We start from the raw sequence: 23,514 nt of genomic DNA, 5'->3' as shown, positions 1-23,514 counted from the left end.
ATGCACACACATACATATGTGTATGTGTGTGTATATATATGCATTTATAGCAGTATATTCTTTTGAAAGCATTGGCCTTTTTTTTTTTTTTTAACCACCGTAGCTTCCTGTTTGTTTCCTATTTTGAGGTATATTTTCCTAGTCGATGGAGATACTCTTCTTTGATTTCCTAGAATAAATATGTATTTAATAATTTTTCTTTATCAATTTTCTATCATTTCAATGAGTTTTGTGGAAAAGGAGGACATTTCACTCTATGCTTAGTCTACCTTCTTAAATAGAAATTGCAATTTAGATTTCATGTCATTTTAGAACCCCCTGATAAGAACTATACTTGTGTGTTATCAAAAGTTGTTTTTTTGTGTGTGTGTTTTGTTTTGTTAGAAATCTCTTCCACATTTTGGTATACAATAACATTGTCTCATTTGCTAAAGCATTTCCTTGGGTTGCTGTAAATAATAAAGGGCAGTTCTGTTAAGTGAAGCTATTGAAAGTCTTCATGGTTACTTCTACATTTGGAGAGGAATATAAGTTCAAGATTGCTGTCCCCTAAGTGAGATGTCACAACTTTGCAGCATAAACATTGTCCTTGCTTGGGTTTGGACTCTACTTACGTTGTTTAAACCCTTGGACGTTGATACTGGCATCGTTGTAAAACTGACATTATATCCTGTGAATTCCTCGAATGCTTTTAGTCTTTGTTGAATGAGAAGTAGTAAAATAATTTTATTACAGCTACCATTTGGGTTTTATTAAATGCCAGAAGTATAGGGCATGCCTATTCAAGGCCCTCTCTACCAGTTATTTCTTGATGGAATGAAGTCCGCTCAGCATGGGATTCCTCTGAAGTAGGATGAATACCATTAAATCCTTCAGTAGATCCCTAAACGTGTGTTTTCATTTCCCTCACGTAGGCAATGAAAGATGTACAGGTCCCCCATGGAGCACCACTTGTTATAGTCTGTCCCTTTACCTGAAGATGCCTTTCTATGAATTTATACTCTGGATGGGAACCTCCAGTTTACTAAGTAGCCACCTCGTAGTTGCATGTCATTCCAACTGTGCAAGCAACAGCTGCGAGCAAGAGAAACGCATTTCATCACAGAGCTTATGGGGCTCAATATGTTAGTTCTGTTTATTCAAAAGACCACCTGTGTTTCTGGGGAAATTGGAAAAGTTCCAAAGGAGAATGAAGACACAGCAGACAGTGATGAACCCTTCAGAATCGTAAGCTGAAGCATCATTGCTGTGGGTTAAAAGCAATGCGACAGTCCTGTGGGGAACTTGATTTCTGGTATCTGTGGCAGAGCATTCTTGGTTCGAATATTAATTGGCAAGTCGGTGGCTACAATGCCCAGCTCCCTTTTCTCGCATATAGAAAGGATGTGAAGTCATGACTGTCATTGGGAGGGAAAAATCACATTGATGTGTGACAGGAAATAACCCTAATTGTTCCTTTTTTTAAACCTATATTTTTCTGTGTTTACTTTAACATTTGTGAAGGTTAGTTTATTGACCATAAATATAAAAAATATTCTCTTTACTCTTGAATAGATAATCATTCTGTCTCCTCCAGGCTGCTTGAGGGAAATGGAGTTACCTTGGAGCTCCTCAGCAAACCCTACCCAGCAAGAATTTTGGTGGTACTGTGACATAAGGGGAGAGACAGTTGGAAGAATGAATGAATGAACGAATGATGCATTATGATACTCAGTGTTCTTGTAACACAGGCTGCCACGGAAGGGAAAGTGCACAATTTGCCTGGCAGGATACCTAGATTGAGCATAGCCTCAGGGTAGGAATAAAATGCAAGCATTTCCTTCTTTCCCTTTCCTGGTTGTGTCCACAGTGAGACTGAATTGGAGATGACACCGCCCTAGTAACGTAGGGATGCTCTAGGTGAAAAGCACTGTCGTTGCACCTCCGACTTCCTTCTACCCCATTAAAGGCTCTGTGGCAATTTCAGGGCGTCCTTCAGTGCTTGGGTGTCTGTCCTACCTGCGCATCGTGGTAACTTTTTCCAGGCTGCTTCTCTGCGTGGCTTCTAAGTGCAGAGTAGACGCCCTAGAGCAGCCTAAGATGATTTTACATTGGACAAAGCAGCCACTTGGGACTGAGTTGATTTGGAAGATGCCTTTTAAGTAACTCCAGAACATACTCTTCACTCGGGTTTGCCTCGCTTTGTTATGAGAGCGTTAGATACACTGTGGAGAAGCCAGACTTTCCAAATAATGTGACATGCTCTCTGCTCAGGTTCATTGATTCCTGGCACCGAAATTTGCTTCTACAGCATTTCTTGGAGAATCCATGGACCAATTTTTTAAAATAAGGTTTAGTAAAGGCACAGGTTATGAAAGGAGATAGATATTAGATAGAAATATGTTTTCACCTGAGAGTCTGAGCTACTTGTTTGCCAAAAGCGAGCAGAATGCTAAGGGAAAAAAAAAAAAGAGAGAGAGAGTTGCCTCAGCAGAGAGTATTGTGGTGGAAGGCAGAGGGCAAGCATACACAGAATTACAGCATCATGTAGGGAAAAAGTAGGAAAGTACATGGTGGAAGCAGAGAGAGCTCTGTTTTTGATCCATATATATGATAGGAAATTATATATATATATACGCACACACACACACACACATACATACACATATATATATGCATATGTGTATATATATTCTTTCTTTCCTTTATTTCCCTCTGCACTTTTAATATGAAATTCTTGATGCTAGAGACACTACCTGCCACACAATGAGTATTTGTGTGGATTGTACTCTGGGCCAGGGCAGCTGAACATTCTGGTTGTGGCTAGTTAATTGGTGCTGAAAAGGAAATGCCTAGACTTGCCTATGAAAAATTTCCCAACTGTTTCCTCTCGCAGCTGGTCGACCTGAGAGCGGGTTTCTAAGCCAAGATCTGGTGTGGGGTGGCAGCAGTGGTTAGGAGGTCCGCCAGTGAAGGCCCCCTTCAGAAAAGCATTCACACCTGTGTTTCAGGAAATAAAATTGCCTTTGTTATGTTCTCCCTCTTCTGTTTTCGCTGGTGTAACTGTGTGGGTTATTGAGAAATTAATTGGGGTCCCGTCCTTTTGGCTGCCTTATACTCTGCCACAAAAAGAATGAGAAGGTAGAGTTTTCTCCCCTTTAAGCAAAAGTCATATAAGCAGTGCTACTCAAAGCATGGTCCGGGGACCAGTAGCATCACCCAGGAGCTTGTTAGAAATGTATTTTCTCAGGCTCTACCTCAGGTCTGCTGAAGCAGAATCTCCAAGGTGGAGACCAGCCATTTGTGTTTTAATAAAATCTCCAGGGGAGTTTTATGAACTCTGAAGTTCGAGAAGGAGTAGGGGAGGGAGGAGAACACTTTTGTGTTTTGAGCCCACCCAAAGTGTATTTTCTGGATTTTCCCAGAAAGAAGAAGGCCGTTGGCCAATGACACCCATTTCTAAGAAATGCCCCAGTGGGTGGCAGAACCTCTGAGGAGAGGCCCTGGGGACACCCGAGGACAGATCACCTAATGTGTGGCCGTGAGAGTGGCCTTGAAGATCCTGGCTGCTGACTTTGGCTTGGAAAGTGTGGACACTGCCACCAGAACTGTCTGGCTATTTGTGTGCCAGTGGTCGTGGGCCATGAGCATCTCTTGAGGATGCTACCAAAAATGGAAAATCAGAGGTCCCCCCGATCCAGGGTTCTCGAACTGTGTCAGCCCTCAGCTAATCTCAGGGAAGTAGGGACAGGTCCCCATTATATTCCTCAGATTGGATTTACTTCCAATTTTGGCTTGTATGAAACAAACACAATTTAGTTCAGTCTCAAAGACAAAATATACACTTGAGTATATCGTGAAAACCACTCATAAACATAACAGTAGGAAGAAATATTCGGGAAAGCATATCAAATGTGAGAATGTCTTTTTCCCCTCTCTGTTCATAATAAAGATGGAGAGTTCTCACGTCTGACATCCTCTGGGGACTGCTCCGTTGAAGGCTTTTAGCAAATTCCTTCTGGTTAACTAGCTGGCAGAAAGGAAAACATATATTCCCCTTATTTGTCTCTCTGTGAAAATTGTTTTTAAAAGGACTTGTAGAGAATAGGAGAAAATGGAAATGCCGGTGACTGGTTGGTTGCAGGTTGACCTGCAGGAACTCATGTGTTGTAGTAGAAGAGAGGCAGGACTCAGAGACTTGGCTCCCAGCTACCGGGCCTTTGACAAGGTGATTTTGTTTTTCTGTGATTGGGTTTCACCACCACCCTCTAAGGACTCATCAGAGCTTGCTGTAGGTCACTCTTCCGCATGATAGAAGTGTCTGCTTTTATGTCACTTGCTGAGAACGGCCTTGCTGGACCTCCATGTTTAGAATAGGTCCATCCTCCCTCCCAGTGCCATTCTATCTCCTTGTTTTGCTTAGTTTCTTCTTGGCCTTGATCAGAAATGGTGCTCCACATTTATACACTTGCTTTCTCATGTTTTCGCCACTAGACAGTGAGCCCCGTGAGCGCAGGAACGTGATGCATCTTGTTCATCCTCGTACCTCCATGGCTGGAAGACCACTTAGCAGCAGTAGGCGATCATACCTATTTGTTAAATGAATGAATAATTGGTCTATGATAGGGCTGCATACGTAGACCTTCAGGTACTTCTGTGATGGTTAGGTAACCTTCTGTAGGTGGATGCATGTCCATATCACTGCAGAGATTACCTAGTAATGTGGTTGAGAACCTGGGCTTTGGAGTCAGAGAGTTTGGGGTTTGATACCTGGTTCTGTGGTTGACCACTGATCGTAACCTGGGGCAGGTTATGTTACCTCTGTTGGCCTGTTTCTTGTCTGTAAAATGGGCTAGTAACACCTGCATCATGAGCTTGATAGGAAAATCAAATAAAATAATGTAGGCTTAGCAGAGTGCACAGTACATATGAAAAGTAATTGAGTGAATGAATGAAGCTCATGAAAGTACTTTGAAGAAGGCATAGACCTGTAGCAGCATAAAATGTTATTTTTCATGTAATTAATAAGTCCCAAAGTGCTTCCTATATGAGGTCCTAATGCCTAGTTGCCATAGGCAGAGAGACATACTCAGCAAGGTTTGTAATAATTGCCCACGTCATGTACGCGGAAGGAATGCAACCTTTCCCAGCTCTATTGTCCTGTGAAAACATTTATTATAACTCGTCTCACATGGGGGAAGGAAAATACCCCCACACTCTGGAATGCATGTCAGATGACCTCTGTTCTGCTTCTAGATCTGTCACTAGTATCCTTTGTCATTCTTGGCAAGAAATAGCCTCTGGATCCCAGGTTTGTCATCTTCAAAATAAGGACATAGGAATAGATGATCTTGGCGGCTTTTTTTCAGTTATAAATATTCCATTAACTTACTTAGTTATATAGCCTATTTATAAGGGCCTTTTATTTTGATTTCCTGAGCCCCATTCTAACCATGGCACAGACAACCTAAGTGATCCCGAGACATCAGTTTAGCACTTCCTGTAAAAACTCCAGCACATCACAGGTCTTCACTCCCTGTGCCATTACTTTTATTAAGATGTCTTACTGAAATTGTAGGTTGTAAATATTTATGCTGTCAGCATTCAGCTTCCGGTTTTATAAAGATTGCGAGGACGTTAAAATATTGATACGAGGAGAATGAGGGGTTGTTGATTTTTCTTTTGCTAAATGAAGTTTAATTTTATTTTGTGGGAGAAAAACTTTAAAAAATAGTGTTATAAAGGCATTGTGGGAAGTAGAAAGTCAGAGTGAGAGATGCTGCCCAAATAAGCTTAGAGTCAACACTTAAGTTTGTTTCAGATACTTCTGTACAACATACGACTGTGAACCAAGTGAAATAAAAAGAGTGCATTTAATGTGTCTTATAAAATAAATTTCTAAAGGGGGCAGTTTTAAAGGGGCCTCCAGCTGCCCATCTGCCTGACTCGTCTTGATTCAGAACACAAAGAGCTCTGCGTATAAGGTTTCTGGGCTGACCGTCAGCTCTTTTGGCAGTAGACAGAGAATCCTATGGAAACCAAGTTCAGCTGAGGGGTCCCTGACCCCTGGCTCTCCTAAGCTGCAAAGCCTCTCAGCTCCTGGTTTGGCTGGTGCCCTCCTCTGGGGGGCATAAATTTTACTCTTGAGCCTATAACACAATACCAAGCCCCTCCATAGCTTTGAGCCACTTTCTTGAACTGATTTTTCCCCTCTTGTCCTCCCAATTTGATAATTACATGGATCACATAAAATGGTACTTTATTGTCCCAGAACAGAATCTCCATATACATACAAAACGATGCTTGATTTATTATGTATGGAACCCTAATCTTTCTACCTACATCAAAATTTCTTATATTTTATTTTGTTTTCTCACTCATATCAAAAGTTACTCTGTTTCTTTGTTACCCCTCACCAGAATCTTGGGTTTAGGATCATGAGAGTTTATAGAAAGGGGAGACACTTCAAAAGCTGGTTGGTGAAGTGCTTGTATCTATAAAGAACCAGCATAATGTTCCGTGTCTCATGGTTCCCCAGTGTTAATGAGCATCAAGGTGATAGAGGTCTTTTTTAACATGAGATAAGAGACTCAACGGAGCATTTTAATGCAGCCTCATCTCACTTATCCTCAATTATTAGGGCTACTTTCACCACTGTTTATAAAAATGTGCATGCAAATGGCATCATTAGTCTATAATTAATGCTGCTTGTCCCTGGGAGTTCTGCAGTGGCCTCTGGGCGATGTGAAGGACGCTGTCTGCATTGGCTGCCCTGTGTTCTCACCACTGTTATTTACTGTGCGCAGCGAGCATGGGCATTACGTGGGATTCTGCTCCCTGCCATGCTTCGGTGCTTCCTTCCGGTAAGCAGGCAATAACGTCAAATTTAAAGGAATCCCGCTCTTCCAAAGAGGTCAAAACAAGTACTCAAAGAGCATTTTATATTTTTCTTGTGCATATCAGATGCCTTGCTAAGGTCTTCGTGTGTAGAATTGAATCAGGGCCGTTGTCCATTTGGGGGGTAAAAAAAGTGTCCAACTGCAAACAAAGGCTCAAACTTGTTAGCATATGATTTTGCATATTATTTGCATGTTAATGGTCTGATGTCAAAACACACAGTCATCTACCTGTCCCTGTTCCTTCCCCTCTATTGTCAAGATGGGCTGATTAGTCTTATTAAAATTAACCCTTAGGCTTCTCCCAGCCTCAACCCCAGCAAAATGAAAAGCTGCTACAGTGACACAAGATGTTGTAAATTGTTCTGACTTTGCTGGAAGACCTGTCATGGTGATGCGAAAAAGCCAAAGCGAAGAAGTCAGTTGTATGGATGAAATTTTCAATTTGTGAGATGGGAGATTGAGTGTTGTTAATCTTATTCTCCAAGCCCAGAGAGCTTTTTTCTTCTTCTCATTGCCCTAAAACTCCAAAGAACAGCTATTTGGATGTTCTGTTACCTTACCCGTTCCAAATGGACTTAGTTTTAAACGAAGATAAGTGAATCTATGATCCATGCGTAAGAGCTGCTCATGTTTCTGTGCAACGAAGTATTACAGATGTTTAGGAATAAAAATAAAGGAAACATATCAAGTGGAAGATTCTAATGAGGAGCAGATTTGTCTAAGGGTGGCATCCTGGACATCATTTTGATGGGGAGAGTGCAGGTTTGTTAGTGGAAGGTACTTTTCTCAAATTAGTAGCAGAGAGAGACAGTGCATATGGAAATATTTCCTAATAATGGTGAGATGTTTGATTTCAGAATCCAATTAATTCAGAAGTGACTGTAGCTCTCTGGTGTAGTTAAATCTGGTACATACAGCTACACACACACACATACACATGCACACACACACATTCCTCTGTGACAATTTAAACAATTGTATAAGGGAAACTGGCGATGTTGGTATAATTGCTAAGTGGTTTAGGATTATTAAGGTGATAGGCACTCTGCAGGAATACAGAGAGATATCATGAAAACCCTACCCTCAGTTCAACTATGTTCTAACTGGAAAGACAGATCAAACTTGTATAAAAATGTAGCTACCATTTTACAGACCATAAGTGCATAAGATTCTGAGGAAGGAAGTTATGGTGTTGGAGGAAGTTCTTCATGAGTCTCAGGACATAGCAAAGACACTTATAATATTATTCATTTACCCGTTTATTCAGCTAACATTTATTGAGGACCTATGCATTAGGCACTGTGCCCCATGCTAGGTATGAAGCAGTGACTGGGGCACAGTTCCTGTTTCCCGATTCAATAATAACTAATAAATCATTTAATTTGTATAATATGGAAGGGTTCATTAAACTCTTGTATTTTATGTTTACTTGTATAATCAATGCAACCTTAAAGGCTGGTATTTATTGACCCCATTTTTGGTGAACATACTTTGGAAGAGGGAAATGAGTTTTCAAAGTCTCACAGCAAGGTGGCTGAGGCTGGTCTTGAACTCTGGTTTTTTGATTTCAGGTCCTTTACCATCTCAGGTATACCAGAGGGGAGCAATCTAGCTGGGATGCAGGTTTCACATATAGGAGAGGTAGAAAAAGTACTCTGCCCTAACTCCCGTCTCTGGGAGAAGAGGGGATTAAAGACTGAATTCAGTCATCAGTGGCCAACGATTTAATTAATTATGTCTACATAATGAACCCTCCACACAGACTTCTAGACAACAGTTTGGAGAGCATCTGGGCTGGCGAACGCATCGGACTGCTGGGAGGGCGGCGTGTGTGCGGCGGGCCTAGAGGTCCCTGCGCAGCGCCTCCCCCCCCATACCTTGCCGGGTTCATCTCCTTCTGTTGGCTCTCCTTGAGCTGTGTCCTCAGACATAATCATAAACCAGTGTTAGTAAGTAAAGCACTTTCCTGAATGCTGTGCGCCATCCAAGTGAATGACTGAACCGAGCAGGGAGGTGGTGGGAACCACTGATCTCGGAGTCCCCTGGGAAGAACTGTGGGTAGTCTGGGTCCCCACCACTGCCGGAGTCTGAAGTGAGTGTGGTCTTGTGGGACTTGAGCCCTTACCCTGTGGGGTCTGATACTAACTCCAGGTATTTGGTGCCAAACTTGAATGGAGTTGTTGGACACCCAATGGGCATCACAGAGTTTGAGACCTGATTGGTGTTTTGTAAAGACATCACGTATTTGCTGTCATGAGAAAAAAAGGAAAGGTCTCTCTGTGGCCCCGAGGGTGCTGAGTTGATCCGTAATACTCATCTATTCTGGGAATTCACCGTTCTCAGCACCCTGTCCTGTCAAGCAGAAGTGGGTGTCTGACTCAGCCATGGACGTCCCTTTCCTGTAGCCGTACTTCAACAACACTGCCGAGAATTCACACAGAAGGTCACCCATAATCTTTTACAATAAGGTTCTGTTAAATGGTGTGGTGGCAGAAGCCAATTCTAAGTGTAAGGGATGGAACTATAATGTTGAGGATGTGGAGACCAGGTGGGCAGATTACTTTCTTGGAATGCACTGGCAGAGAAGGAGACCTAGGTGGCCAAAACAGTCTGCAGGCGTCTTTGATTCAGCCGACTGTTACTTGGGTATCCTCTGCAGGGTGGACTCCCACCCTATGTGGTTGAAAGTGATGTTATAAATTTGATTGCTGTAAAGTGAATTGACCCAGCGTGGGAAAGATATTACAATGAGAGGTTGTAGAAGGTGTGTAGAAGACCAGGAAGGTGCGCCAAAGATGAAAAATAGAAATATTTATAAGCATGTAAAAGTGACAAGCTTCAGTTTCAGCTCATAGGGTTTGTGTAGACTTGGGAAGGATCACAGAGTTTGTTCAGCTAAACCTGTTCATTTTACGTCTGAAAGGTGAAGTAGCTTTTCTGGCTCTCATGACTACTTAGTCGTAAGGCTGTGGCTAGAGCTCTGGGATCACCTGCACGTGTTTTCTTTCCCCTCCTCCCCGCTGCCTTCCTGATTTTGTGTGTGGCCACCGTGCTTCTGGCCACGTGAACACTGCCTTTTTCATCACAGTCTTTCCGTCTCTGTGCTTTTGATCATGGCGTTTCCTAGGCTTGTTCTACTCGCTTCTCTTAACCCTCTGCGTTAAATCCTGTCCTGCCTTTGAGATTTATTTGAAATGTTATGTCTTGATAAAGAACACCGTTCCCAACAGTTCTCTCTCCTTCTGAGCCCTTACAGCACATCGCTTCATGCTTGTATGAGTCTCCTTTATGTGCTGCTCTGAACGCCTGGCCAGATCGTGAGCAAGCACCTTTGGAAAGAATATGCTTTACACGTATTCGCTCCTTCTGTAGGAATTCTTGCGTCTTTCCATGTGGTCTTTATTTCTATTATCTTTTCCTTGATGATAGTAAGAGGTGTGTTCGGTCTAACTGAATTATTTTCACTCTAGCCGACTGAAGTGACCTTTTTTATCCTTTTTAACTGGTCTTCTGAACCATCGCCCCCATAGATCGATGTTACAGAAAGTACAATACACGTGGGTAACGAAAACGGGAAGTGGAGAGTAAACATCTTTAGTTTGAGTGAACTGAGGACTCAGATTAGTTTAAAGCCTAATTAGTGGGGACTTCCTCTAGACAGACGCTTAGACTTAAGTTGATAAACTTCTCATAACAGGCATTCCTGAAACAGAAAGCCTTTTCTCATGTAGAACATACTTTATTGACTCTTCTGTGGGTTACAGTAACACACGTCATGGAGAACTGGGTTAGGACTGAGAAATTTGGTGGGCTTGATCCACAGGAGTGTGTCTCAGTCCGGGAAACGACCTTTTGCAGAGAAAGAAGTGCTACTAGTCTGGCGTGGTTTTCGGAGCACAGGGAGACCCCCTACCTCCCCCCCCCACCCCTTCCCCAAAACCATTTCTCACTTGGTTATTAACACTAGAAATCGTGTTACAAACTTTCAGTAGTTTTAAAAGATCTACAGGCTTATGTTAAAAACCCGTATTAGAGGTAGGACACTGACCTAAATGTAAGCCAATTTAAGATAGAGGCTAGAGGAAGACAAAAAAAGACCTCTTGATTTTGGAAGGTGGTAGGGGGAGGAAAAAGCATTATATGTTAAAAAAAAAATTCTACATAGGGGCTACTGAAAGCTCCAAAGGACACTTTGTGCGCGTGACAGCTTTGCCCTGTGTAGTGATACACACCAAGGATGAGGTCGTAATTGTAGGTCTCCAACTCTCAGTTCCAAAAAGTGTATTATATAAAGCAAATAAACATGATTCTCAGAAATTGACTCCTTATAAAACTTGGCCCAGTTGTTCCCAGGCTCTGAAAGTTTTTCCCCAGTATAAGGTTCAGATCTTTAGACTGCAATCTGATTTTCGACCACATGAGTGAACACATATTTTCCTTTTCTTGGAGTTAATTTTTGAATTGCTTGACCAAGTCACTTACAAGCGACGCAGTAAGTCAGCTCCTAAAGATCGAAGTAATAAAGACTTCCTTTCTTATTTCCAGAATCAGTCATGGACTTAAAATCCCAGTTAAATCCAAAGGCGATGGAGACAGTCCAAGGACTCAAAAGGTAAGAAAGATGTGCTGGTCTCACATCCCTCACTCCACATGGTCTCATTAAAATATCCCGCTGATGAGAGCACTATTTCACAGCTCAGCCACCTCCAGATAGTAAGAAACAGCTGCACAGAGGTCAGCTACAGGAGGGCGATGTGAAAAGAAACACAAAGTCACGCCCGAGCTCCTGGAGTTCCAGCCATCTCTGTTTACAAAGTTCATGACATGAGAACAGTCTCAACTGATGATGCCTATTTTAAAAAAAAGAAAACAAAAACCAGCTGCAAAACTATGACCATCTGGGAGTGAAATAGAACATCTTTCTGACTTGACAAGTAGGATAACACATAAATGTATGTTAGACTAACCTTATTGTCAGAGGCAAGCTTCGGTTCTTTAATAACATGTTCAACTTCTGTTTCTTTTATTTCCTTTCCTTCTTGCCAGTATTTTTCTTAGGCACATTGTGAATTGCTGGTGCATAATCTTTTCCAAAAAATTAGAGCCTTCTATTTCTTTCCTGGCCTGCATTTTGCACATTTTGTTTGCATCTTGGCAAAGAACTGCTTTGAAGAGCGTAGTCTTGGGGTTTTCTGCCCCTTCTCCGCCTCGTGCCAGGCATTTGTGGGTGCTCCCTCTTTCAGCCTGCTCAGCTGAGGCTTCCACAAGAGGAATTTTCTCCCTCCAACCCCACATTCTTCAGTAGTTGACTGGGACTGGAAAAATCGGCGTACAAAGCATTTTGCATTCTCTGGATGTACCGCTCAGTAATTCTTCTGTCTGAAAACTCTGTAATGTCAATAATTGATGCACTTGAGAAGTGGTAATTAAATTAGTTAATTATGCTGGTAAAATTACATGCAATTATGTGACTGCAGGGTATGTTTAGTAAATTAGGCTTTCCCATACTCACTACATATTGTGGTGCCAATTTTGTTCCTTGATGATTAGGTAGCTTTTGATACTTCTTAATTGATTTAATACCTGGATCTTCATTAGCGCTTGATTGCTATGCTATGTATGTCTGACATTTTTTTCTCTCTGATATTTTACTGAGATCGTACATCAAGGGAAAATATACGTACATACTTGGGGATGATACATACAGATATGTGAATATATCCACACATTTTTCATTTCAAATATTTAGATGTGGAAATATCACCTCCTCCACTGCCCTCCCACCTCCTGGGAAATACCTAATCCTATATTGTTGACTCAGAGAATCCAAGAACTTAACTCTTTTTGGACACTCTTTAAGGGAAAAAAAAAAGTCATATTTAACTATTTTGCCTCTGAAATATCAACACAAGTAATACTAGGCGGTAACTGAAGGAAGCGAACACTAGGCATGTTAGGAAAGTTAATCATTTTACCTCTTGACCACGTTTAAATAAGATCCTTTATCTATGAGGAGTTAACTAAAAGGTTCTAAATCACAGAAACTATAAATCTGTCACTTGACACTTAAAAGTTTATAGTCTGCCCCAGACTTCTCATACACATTAGTAAGTCACCAGGGTGCCGTGAGAGAGGTGGAGAAACCACTGGTGCTGCAGATGGAACTTATGGATGGAGCTTCTTGGTTCAAGATTTGGGATGGCTCAGAGCTGGAAGGAAGCCTGGGAACTGCTTGATCAACTCCTGTTACGTAATAGATGAAGAAATGAAGGCTGCGTTGAACGCCTTGTAGATGTTCCCAGAGTGAAGCAGGGACTAGGTTGGGTCTGGAATTCAGGTTCTGGGTTCTGCCCTCTCGGCCAGTGGTAACATGTCCTACAACATGACCACTTTTTTCTCCTTTGTCTGTTTCCTTTCAGTCACTCACTCTAAACCTTTGAGTTGCTTTTGCTCAGACAGGGACCAGGCACATTTTCTAAACAGCTCCTTCTTTTACTATAAACTGAGTGTCAGAAGGCATCTTGAGTTGTTTAGAAGAAAACATGTCAATTGTAATTATCTATGTTGAAGAATTAGGAATGTGGTCCTTTTTGCTTGCTTGTTTCTTGAGAACTCAGTGCAGACGTCCGCGCCTATGGCTTTTCCCGTATCCTGTATCCCACTCGTAATGTGAACAAGGAGGCATCCTAGTGTGGAGGAGGACGATTCTGGAGAGGAAAATGCTTTCACCAGTGCTGGGAGGAATGGGCAAGGTTGCTCACTGTTTGGGCCTCTGTCCTTCCTCAGAAGCCAGAGGGGTAAACAAACAGACCCCCACTGAGCCTCTGATGGTGCTGAGATTCCATGACCATCTAGGAAATGCCACTTCTGAAATGGATAAGCAAAGACCGCTGTTACTAACTCGTTACATTTCCTGTTGTTTTTTCTTCTTTTTCTTTTTTTTTTTTTTTTTGATCCTTCAGTAGATGAAGAACACTAGAGATACATGATAATAACTTTCATTTATACAACGTCACATACTTTCTTTGTCTCTCTGGATTTATGTATCCATCCTGTGGTGACAGAGAACAAAGTTAGTCCCATTTCATAGATTCTTTTTAATCTAACCCAGAAATTTTTGGCCAGACTTGAGTAATGAGTAGATGTGAAGAATCATTCAACCTGTTAAGTAAGGTTAAATGATACCTACTTCTTGTGCTTTGTGAACTCAAGACTTTTAACGAAACCTGCTTTTGGTTTCTTCTAGGAAGTTTTCCTTACTTAACTCCAGGCTGGAGTGAGTACTCTCATAATACTGTGTGTCCCCACCGCTGCATTTCTGTTTTGTTTTATGTTTGGTCACATAGACACATATGACACTGGATGGTAAAATGCTGGACTGGAGGCATTCTGGTTGATTTGCATTCTGCTCGTTAACCTTAAGCCCAGTGCCTGATCCATAGTTGTTGAATGAATGAATGAAGGAGCATTAGCCTAGAAAGTCAGCATTCTTTTCCTTATCAGTTGACATTTAAACTCTTGCCTCAGCACCTCCTACCTAGCAGGTGCAAACACCCACATCAGGACTACCGAGAGTGTCTTTGTTACGCTTAGTACCACACGCTCTCCCCGTTAGAGCACATTCTGTTTCTTTTAAAAAGCTAATACCTAATGGAATATAAACTGAAAATGCGTTGGTCGTTATTTTCATTTTATTAACTTAAAATTGACATTTACTCTTCTGGTTCTATCAACCCCAAAGGGCATATGTTCTGTAATGTAATTATAAAACAGTGCTGTCACACAAAAGCATGGGTTTAAAACACAAAATATATTTAAATATCTTTCTTTGTGTCTTATAAGAATCAATTATATGAACATATTTTAATATTTTCTATTTAAGTTAATGTGGACACAGGTGAAGAACAAGTCAAGCAAAGAAATCTTTGCTAAATCTCACAGATACTGTGAGGACTGGGAAAAAGAGGGAGGTATCGTGGTGGGGGAGAGAAACCTGGGGACGTAGAGGAGTTACTAGCAGAGTGTTGATGGAAACCCTGCTGCTCCCCACCAGCCCTGCCAAAAAGCAGGCGATAACACCACCTGTCTGTTTGGCAGCCACAGGTACCTACACATGGTTCATGTATTTTCCTCTCCAGATTGCACGATTTAGATTGGAGAGCCAACTAGTTTCATCAACAGGTGAAATGAAATGTGGAGTAGAACCCACCCACAGCGTTGCCATGTGGGGAGGAGAGGCAGTCAGGAGCTCTCTCCCGGCACCCGCGTGAGTTTTATAAGGGCTTCTTGCGGAAACCGTTTCTTGGCCCCTGGGCTTCTGCAAAGTCGGCGTGCTACCCTTTAGCTGGCACTGTGCCATCCTAACAGATGGCCAGCAGTATAGGCAGCAAAGAGACCATGTAGGAGCGCCACAAGTGAGCGTGGAGGGCGAGATCTCTAAGCAGACGCCTGGAGTCTGTCCGTTAGTCCTGAGCTCCTGATAAAGACCGGAGAGGAGGGAGTGTTTCTGTCTGGATGCTTGGCTCTTCCTCACTTTGGGCAGAGATGCCAGCGTTACCTTGTTTGTGTTTTAGTATTAGGTTTTCTACTCCAAAACTCTACTCTGGTGTGTGTGGGTGTGTGGGATGTTGCAAGAGGGTGATGAAAAAGATAAGAGAGATTCTAAATAAAACCATTCGTGTTTCTCGTGCACTTGACTTCTCCAGTTCCTTCTGTGCATTCCTGCCAAATTCATCTGCTAAGGCACAGTTGGATCATATCCCCTCCTCGCCAAAACTTTTTGTGATAATGATGATGATGATGACTTTGATAATGATGATGGTGTTAGTGATGATGGTGGTGGTGGCTGCTATTTGTCAAACACTTACAATTGCATAATTTGCTTATATCACAGACAGCCAGGCTCAGAAAACAGCTTCCTGCCCAAAGGCACATAGCTATAAAGCGTCGGAGCTAGAATCTCTACCTGTATCTGCCTGACTCTAGACTAAGAACCGTAACAACTGTACTTGATATTTGCAAATACAAGCAAATTCATCTTAATTTTTCACCAACTTGTAATTTAATAAAATGAAAACTTTTAATGTAACTCAAAGTTTAGTTTAACTAAACGATTCTCCCCTTATTTTTAGTTTTGAGATGTTTTCTCTGTTACTTAATTTCTCAAGAGAACGTTTGTTCTGAGAAACTAGATTCAAGTTAATGAGGACCAAGATAAACCATATGTCTTAACAAAAGTATTAGATTGACCCTCTCTGTCATGGGAGAGTAGGTCAGCATGAAGGGAAGATTTCTTACTCATTTCAGGAACCTGCCAGAGAGCCTTTTTTAAAAATTGAAGTATAGTTGATTTACAATGTTGTGTTAGTTTCTGATATACAGCACAGTGATTCAGTTATACATATATATTTTTTCTTTTTCATTATAGGTTATTACAAGATATTGATTATAGTTCCCTGTGCTATACAATAGGGCCTTGTTGTTACCTATTTTATGTATAGTAGTTTGTATCTGATAATTCCAAACTCCTAATTTATTCCTCCCCTGTTTCCCCGTTTTTGTTTTCTTTATCTATGAGGTCTGTTTCTATTTTGTGAATAAGTTCATTTGTATAATTTTTTATTTTCCACGTGTAAGTGGATATCATATGATATTTGTCTTTCTCCATCTGACTTACTTCACTTAGTATGGTAATCTCTAAGTCTATCCATGTTGTCACAGATGGCATTATTCTGTTCTTTTTTATGGCTGAGTAGTTTTCCACTGTATAAAGAATATATATATATATACACATACACTACATCTTCTTTATCCATTTATCTGTCAATGGACATTTAGGTTGCTTCCATGTCTTGGCTGTTTGTAAATAACGCTACAGTGAATACTGGGGTGCATGTATCTTTTTTAGTTAGTGCTTTCCCCATATTTATGTCCAGGAGTAGGACTGCTAGACGTGGTAACTGTATTTTCAGTTTTTTTAAGGAATCTCCGTACTGTTTTCCACAGTGGTTGCACCAAATTACATTCCCACCAACAGTGTAGGAGGGTTCTATTTTCTCCATGCTCAAGAGAGCCTGTTTTTAATCAGATAAAATTTCTATTTTCTGTTGCGTTACCTGTGATTTTATGCCTGGGATCAAGTAAGTATGACGGAATAAAAGCCACTTGGTTTGTTTCTTCTAGAGATCGTTGAAGTGTCAACATTCATCCTTCCCATTCGTGAGACCCTTTTAAAATGGTGCTTACGATACTAATCTTCCTTGTTTGTAACCTCAATCCCTTCTGGTAGTTTCTCTTTTCCAGTAAAGAGAGAAAATGTCTTCATTACTTGAAGATAATTTTTTTCTTTCTGTCAGATAGTCATCGGTGAATAACAACCACAAAAATCTTAGTGACGTACAGAGTAAGCATTCATTGTCCCAGATGTGCAAGCAGGCAGGGGTGTGGCTGACTGTGGCTGCTTTCAGAGGATGTAGGCTCCAGTTACCTCTCATCCTCCAGCAGGAGTTGGTGTTTAGCCTGGGCAAGTACTTCTCTTCCTATGAGTTCTCAGCAATGGCTGAGATGTGAAAGGACAGCCCAGTCCCTCAAACGTTTTTAAAAGCCTTTGGTTGTATTACTCCCGTTTACATTCTGTTGGTGAAAGTTATGTCCCGTTATCAAACCCAAAGTTGAGGAAATATCTTCTGCCTATTTTATTTTATTATTATTTTTGGTGGCGGGGGGGGGGGCGCAGTTCACAGAGTAAAGAGTGGTGATGAAGGGAAGGATGAAGAACTGGGACCATCAGCCCCGTTTCTGTCTGTTCCTGCTGCATCCTTATTGCATCCCCTGCTGTTGTTCCTGCTCTATACATTGTGTCCTGGGATGGCGATGCCCTCCTCTCAGACTTGTGGTTACTATTTCTACAAAATTGCAAGGCTCAACTTTTGTATCCACTCAAGGTCTATTGTTAATAATATTTTTCCGGATGGTATTTTCCTCTTTCAGAGCCATCTGATAAAATCCTTTTCAAGAAGTCATTATTATCACAGAAGCTGTGTTCATCTCTCGAATCGCTAAGGCCCCTCTGTCTAGTTCTCTGGAATCTGAACACTGTGTGTTCCACCCAGCCACATATAAAACATGTCTTTTTGGCATGAAGAGTAACTTCCTGATGGGAGTTGATCTGAACATGGCCCCTCCTTTGGGCAGAAACATGAGTGACGTCATAACTTCCTGTGAAGTTTGCAGCTTTCCCGGCTGCATCATCTCAAGGTTTTGCTTGTAATCAGCTTCCACTATCATTTGTGCTCGAATTCCTCTTTATTAAGGATCAGATGAGATGTTGCAGGGGTGGCAGGGAGTTCGAGCTTGTGCATGTATACCAATGTATGTGTGTGATTAAGCAGAATATATTTGTTTTATCATTAAGCAGAATGGCGAACTTTTTTTTATAGAATAAGCAGTCCTGTACTATGCTTCTTATGCCCATCAATGAGTATGAAATAATTTGTGCTTATGTTACATTTTAGAGTGAATTACACATACATTTATCACCACTACTTATGTTTCATCAAATGCATTTTTAAAATTCCAGATCTGAGGACCTGTGAGAAAAGTTTTAATTGAAGATCTCTGTGCATATCTTATTTGCATGTTAACCAAGCAGAGCAGGCTGATTCAGACGTTTGGGAGCAGGAGAGCACTTAATCTGTTACCACTGCTTTGCATCATGGCATGTTCTAGACTTCTTAGGAGCAGTCTTTATTTTTGGAGCCCACAGATTGCATTTGAATGAGTCAGGAATATTTTCCAGCTTATTTTCGTGAACTTACTCATATGTTGCCCAAATGGAGAGAAAATATACTATTTTCCAAAGAGTGGCTGTTAGTGCCATTCTAGTGCTAGACTGTTAAATTTTATTTGGTCACCTCAAGGATTAAAAATGTCTGCTTCTGTACACACACAAAGGTGTGCATGTGCCAAAATAGCACAGTTCTGTTGGTTGGAAAATTCAAGAGAAGGTCTCACTGAAATCTTGTATTCTAACTCCCCAGTGCCCAAATACTTGGTATTCTTAGATACTCGATCTTTTCTAAGCCCTTTAGTAAACATATAAACATTACTTCACTTTTAAGAGCTACTTGGGGTGATAAACATGCATGTCTGCCTCAAAGCTCGCACCCCCAGTGATGATGAGATTAGTTGCCTGGTTATTTGCGGTTATTTCTGCAGCACCTGTGGATTCCAGCTTGGTAGTTTGTTTCAACAGGAGCATGTGTCATACAGTTTTATTAACTCACTGAGAAACAGGTGTTTCCTGGTTATCTATTTGATTAACATAGTGACCAAAATTATAGCAGAATAAGCCCTGCCATGGTTACTTTCTCTTTGCATACCCATTTCAATTGTATACCCATGGACACTTTCAAAGGAGAGCTCAGTGTTTGACCACCATCTCATTTTAATTTAGTAGAACCTAAAATCACTATGGATTCTTCCCAGTTCCAAGCGTATTGTCTGATGCAGAACAGTCTGTTGAATGAATAAATATATGACTAAACATACACATATATGTATGAACATATTTAATGTAAATATGGCCAACACACATGCCCGAATCATAGATACACCATCCTGGCTTTTATTTTTACTTTTATTTTAAACTCCTCTTGCAGATGTGATTCCCAGGTTTTCAGAGACTGTTGGAAACACCATGGATCAGGAAGGAACAGAGATAAGGAACCTAAAAAGGACCAAGTCTTTCAGCCCATTAATCAAATCCATAATTCCCACTAAGGCAGGTAAAACAATGAATAGCACTAAGAAAAAAAAATTACTCTATATCATGAGCGTATTTAAAAGCTAAAATCAGAGACTGTCTTCCCCGGGCACACCAGAAACACTTCTAAAAGGCAGAGAACTTTGAAGACCCTCATTAAGAAGATGCCGCCTGCTTGCTCAGATAAAACAGGAAAGAAAAATGTATCTAAGGTTCCAGTGGAATGTAGCTCGTATCCTTCCTCCCGCTCTGTTTCTCTGAATGATTCTCTAAGTTACAATATGAGCAAAATGGAGCTTGAAATAGACAAAATGGGACTAGTGCCTTTTTTTTTTTCATGAAATATCTTAATGGAATTGCTACTCCCTGCCTTCTGCACAAAGATTATTTGTTTTTTTCCATATACTTAGGAAGGAAAATCTTAAGTTTCCAGTTAATGTACTTATTTCCAATAAGTACCACCACTATGTTTCTAGATACCTTATAATTAGGGTATTTAGGAGATATATTTATTTGGTTGTGCCTTATCCAGTTAGATTAGGTACCATTAGTACTTCCATGGTTTAATGGAAATGATAGCTAGAATGTGAATGAATGCCTCCTCTGTGGGTAAAACTAAGCCTTGAAGCCAACAGCTATAGCAGTTAAATGTGCGCCAGTTCTCATAAAAAGAGCAGCCACAGGCAGTGAAGGCTGGGTTGAATGCTCAGGACCAGGAAAAGCCTCTGAGTCTCCTTGCCTGCAATCTGCATGCTTGCCTGACTCTTTACTAATGCTGTCTCTTACTCTATTAACGGATGTGTGCACCCACATTCATCCTATAGCCAAAATCACTTTTTTTTTTTTTTTTTTGCTTTTTCTCTCCTTTCCCCCTTTAGCAAAAATATCAGCTCTTTTTTTTTTTCTCTTATCACCAGTTTTGAAAAATTACTCATCACTCTTTGGAATTCTCCAAATCACCATATTTCAGATTTCAGAGAAGCGTGATTCTTAGAATGATTTGTACTTGAAGCATGAAGGGTGACAGCCAAGTGGTCATGTACCCATGACCAGTGTAACCATGTTAATTTCCAGTTTTTAAGATGAAAAATGCAATTCATTAAAACCCCAAACCAAAACCAAACTAAACAGACAAGCAAAAGACGAGGGTCTCTATCATCCAGTTTATGGATGCAAAACCTTCCTGAATTACTGGACTTGGCCATTCTCATGAAGGGATTTTAAAAGGAGGCAGAAGCTTTTTTTTTAGAGCCTGCACCTCATTAAGCTTTCTCTCTCATAATGCAGGGTGAACTCCAAGCAACATACAGTCACTCATTTTTTTTCATTGATTGATTAAGTGAGTGGGTACTAGGTCCTGCATTGGCTTAAAAAGAATACAGAATGAATTAAGATATAGTCTTTATTTTCAAGGATTTCATGACAGAAGCATAAAAGACTATAAAATTATATATACGTAACATAATATTATGTATAATATATAGTGTATGTTACATATTTGTTATATGATTATAATATTATATGCATTAATATAATAGAAAATGAGTTATGGAAAGACAAAAGTGGAATAAAATAATTTAACCTAGAGTTGTTGTTCACAGAGGAGGTGACAATTGAGTCTTGAAAGATAGTCACTCAGTAGAAAGACATGTGTGAATGAACAAGACATTGACTAGGATTATCACTTAGAGAAGAGAGGATTTTAGATTTGTACCATCAATTAAGGTAGCAGGTACCACATTTGGCTATTTAAATTTAAATTTATTTAAAGGAATTTGGAATTTAGTTCCTTAGTAGCCCATCACATTTCAGGCATTCAATAGCCACATTTGGCCAGTAGCTACTGTGCAGGGTAGGGTAGGTATCAAATATATCCATGATAGTGGAAAGTTCCACTGGGCAATGCTAATGTGGAAGTCAGGCCGGAAGTCAGGATGGAGTTACAGATTGGGCATACTCAACATGAGAGAGCCTGGGACCTGGGATGTGGGACCCCTTACTGGAGTGCTTGCATTTGCATCTGGACAAACGTCTTCTAGAGCAACAGAATACAAAGAAACTACAACGGGCTAAAAATAACTGCACAGCTGGGGCATTTATGCACAGTAAGATATGAAAAGGCCACAAACTAACTGCCATTTTTGAGGTGCTGAGAGCAAAAGCAGGGGACTGTGCATGATCCCTGCACACAGCACCACCATGGGGGTGGGCAGACCACCTAAGCCACCCCTTAGGTGTGACCCACCCATCTGCCCCTACCTTCACCCCCATTTAAGGAACCAGCTTGTCCCCCATCTCAATGAGTGAGCAAGGGAACCTGTTACTTGTTTTTGCTCCGTCATGCTTCAGCATGAGTCCCATCTGGGCTCCTAGAAGTTCAGCAAGGAGAGTGAAGTCCACAGCTGTTACAAATGCCTGGCATTGTAGCTAAGCTCATGAAAACTGAAACTTGACCTTGAGACCTAACGCATAGGAGGTCGTCCATCAGTGCTATTAGTGACTGTTGGTTAAGTGGAGGGGTGTATGTTTGAGATTTGGAGTCAATGTGCATAGAACATAGGTTGAAGTATGTAGTGGGCTGAATGGTGGTTCCAAAGATATGTCCACATGCAACCCTCAGAAGTTCAAAAAGGTGAGGAACGGATTCTGCCCTAGAACCCCCAGAAGGAATATGGTCCTGCTGATTTCTGACTTTTGAACTTGAAGAGAATCAGTTTCTGTTGTTTGAACCAGGCTGTTGGTGTTAATTTGTTACGGCTGTTGCAGGAAACAAATGCAAAGGGCATTCAGGAGCAAAGGGTGTAAAGACTGGAAATAGAAAATTCTGACCAATAATTCCAAACTCAGATGTTCTCAAGGGGTAGGGAGGTAAAGTAAATGGTTGAAATGAAAGTGGAAGTGTTTAAAAAAAATGGTAAATTTGAGATCATATATCTGGCCTACCAAATCCGCACACAGGTTGTCTTTCCCATGCCTCCTGTCCCTTCCCCATGCTTACCCATTGTTTTAACAATTCTTCTGCTAAGGATGTTGGGATGGAGGCAAAGGTTATGCCAGCCTCTGTCGCTGTGTCTTCATGACCAACATTCCTGCCCCTCAGGATACTCTGGTTACCTCTGTCTCCCACCAAGTGAAGCAAGTGGTCCATATACTTTAGACACTTGGACTCATGAAAGTTCAAAACATAAAAGGTAAAACTGTTTTTATTATTATTTCCTTATTAGGTTCATTATTAAAACCATGGTCCCTAATGTCTGGCTGAGACCTGGAAGTCTTTGACTTGATAAATCAAGATGAGATGATGTATAGTTCGTTCCGTTTATTTTTTGATTCTCTACTTTTTGCTTCTAAGTGCTTAGCACTTAGTGCTTGGGGCTGTCGTGATTTCCTTTTAGTTGACCACTGCTTTAAGGAAGTCACTCTTATATAACCGAATGAAGAGCAGTAAAGTAAAATGAGATGACGATACATTTCTTAACTTTGAATATATTTGATGTGAAGATTGGCCTGATAGAATTATCTTTTGGAGCACAGGTGTCTACCTCAAAATGCTACTCTGCTTAGGCTTAAACATTTATGTGCAAAGTATAAAGCCATACGAGAGAACCCTCTTCTGTACTGTGTGTTGATGTGTGTGTATATATATGTATCTGTGTGTGTGTGTGTGTATGTGTGTGTTTACATGCAAAGAATGGCAATTTGTCACTACAGAATACTTTGCATTTAACAAGACTTGACAAGTAACCTTGACCGGACAGGGTGAAGGCATGTAGCCGCCGCAGAATCTGCGTCTTCCTGATTCTATACTCAGTGAGGGGCCAGACAGGAACACCAATTCTTATGTTCTTATGCAGTGTTTAATTGTACAGATTT

General features: G+C 40.9%; 1 long non-coding RNA gene across 13 annotated transcripts in view; it reads left to right on the top strand.

Moving 5' to 3' along the window:
• The window catches only part of LOC116658215, a 309,670-nt gene that overhangs the window by 84,889 nt on the left and 201,267 nt on the right, over nucleotides 1-23,514 (top strand). For 12 of the 13 annotated variants that reach the window (XR_004313452.1, XR_004313449.1, XR_004313448.1 and 9 more), the window contains one exon: nucleotides 11,424-11,490. The exons of the other annotated variant lie outside the window; for it this stretch is intronic. This is a non-coding gene — a long non-coding RNA (uncharacterized LOC116658215). The remainder of the gene's footprint in view (nucleotides 1-11,423; nucleotides 11,491-23,514) is intronic. 13 annotated transcript variants of the gene reach the window in all.

Source organism: Camelus ferus, chromosome 20 (genome assembly GCF_009834535.1).
Source record: "Camelus ferus isolate YT-003-E chromosome 20, BCGSAC_Cfer_1.0, whole genome shotgun sequence".
NCBI lineage: Eukaryota > Metazoa > Chordata > Mammalia > Artiodactyla > Camelidae > Camelus > Camelus ferus.
Note: the sequence above shows the minus strand (reverse complement) of the source record. Positions and strands in the feature narration are given on the sequence as shown.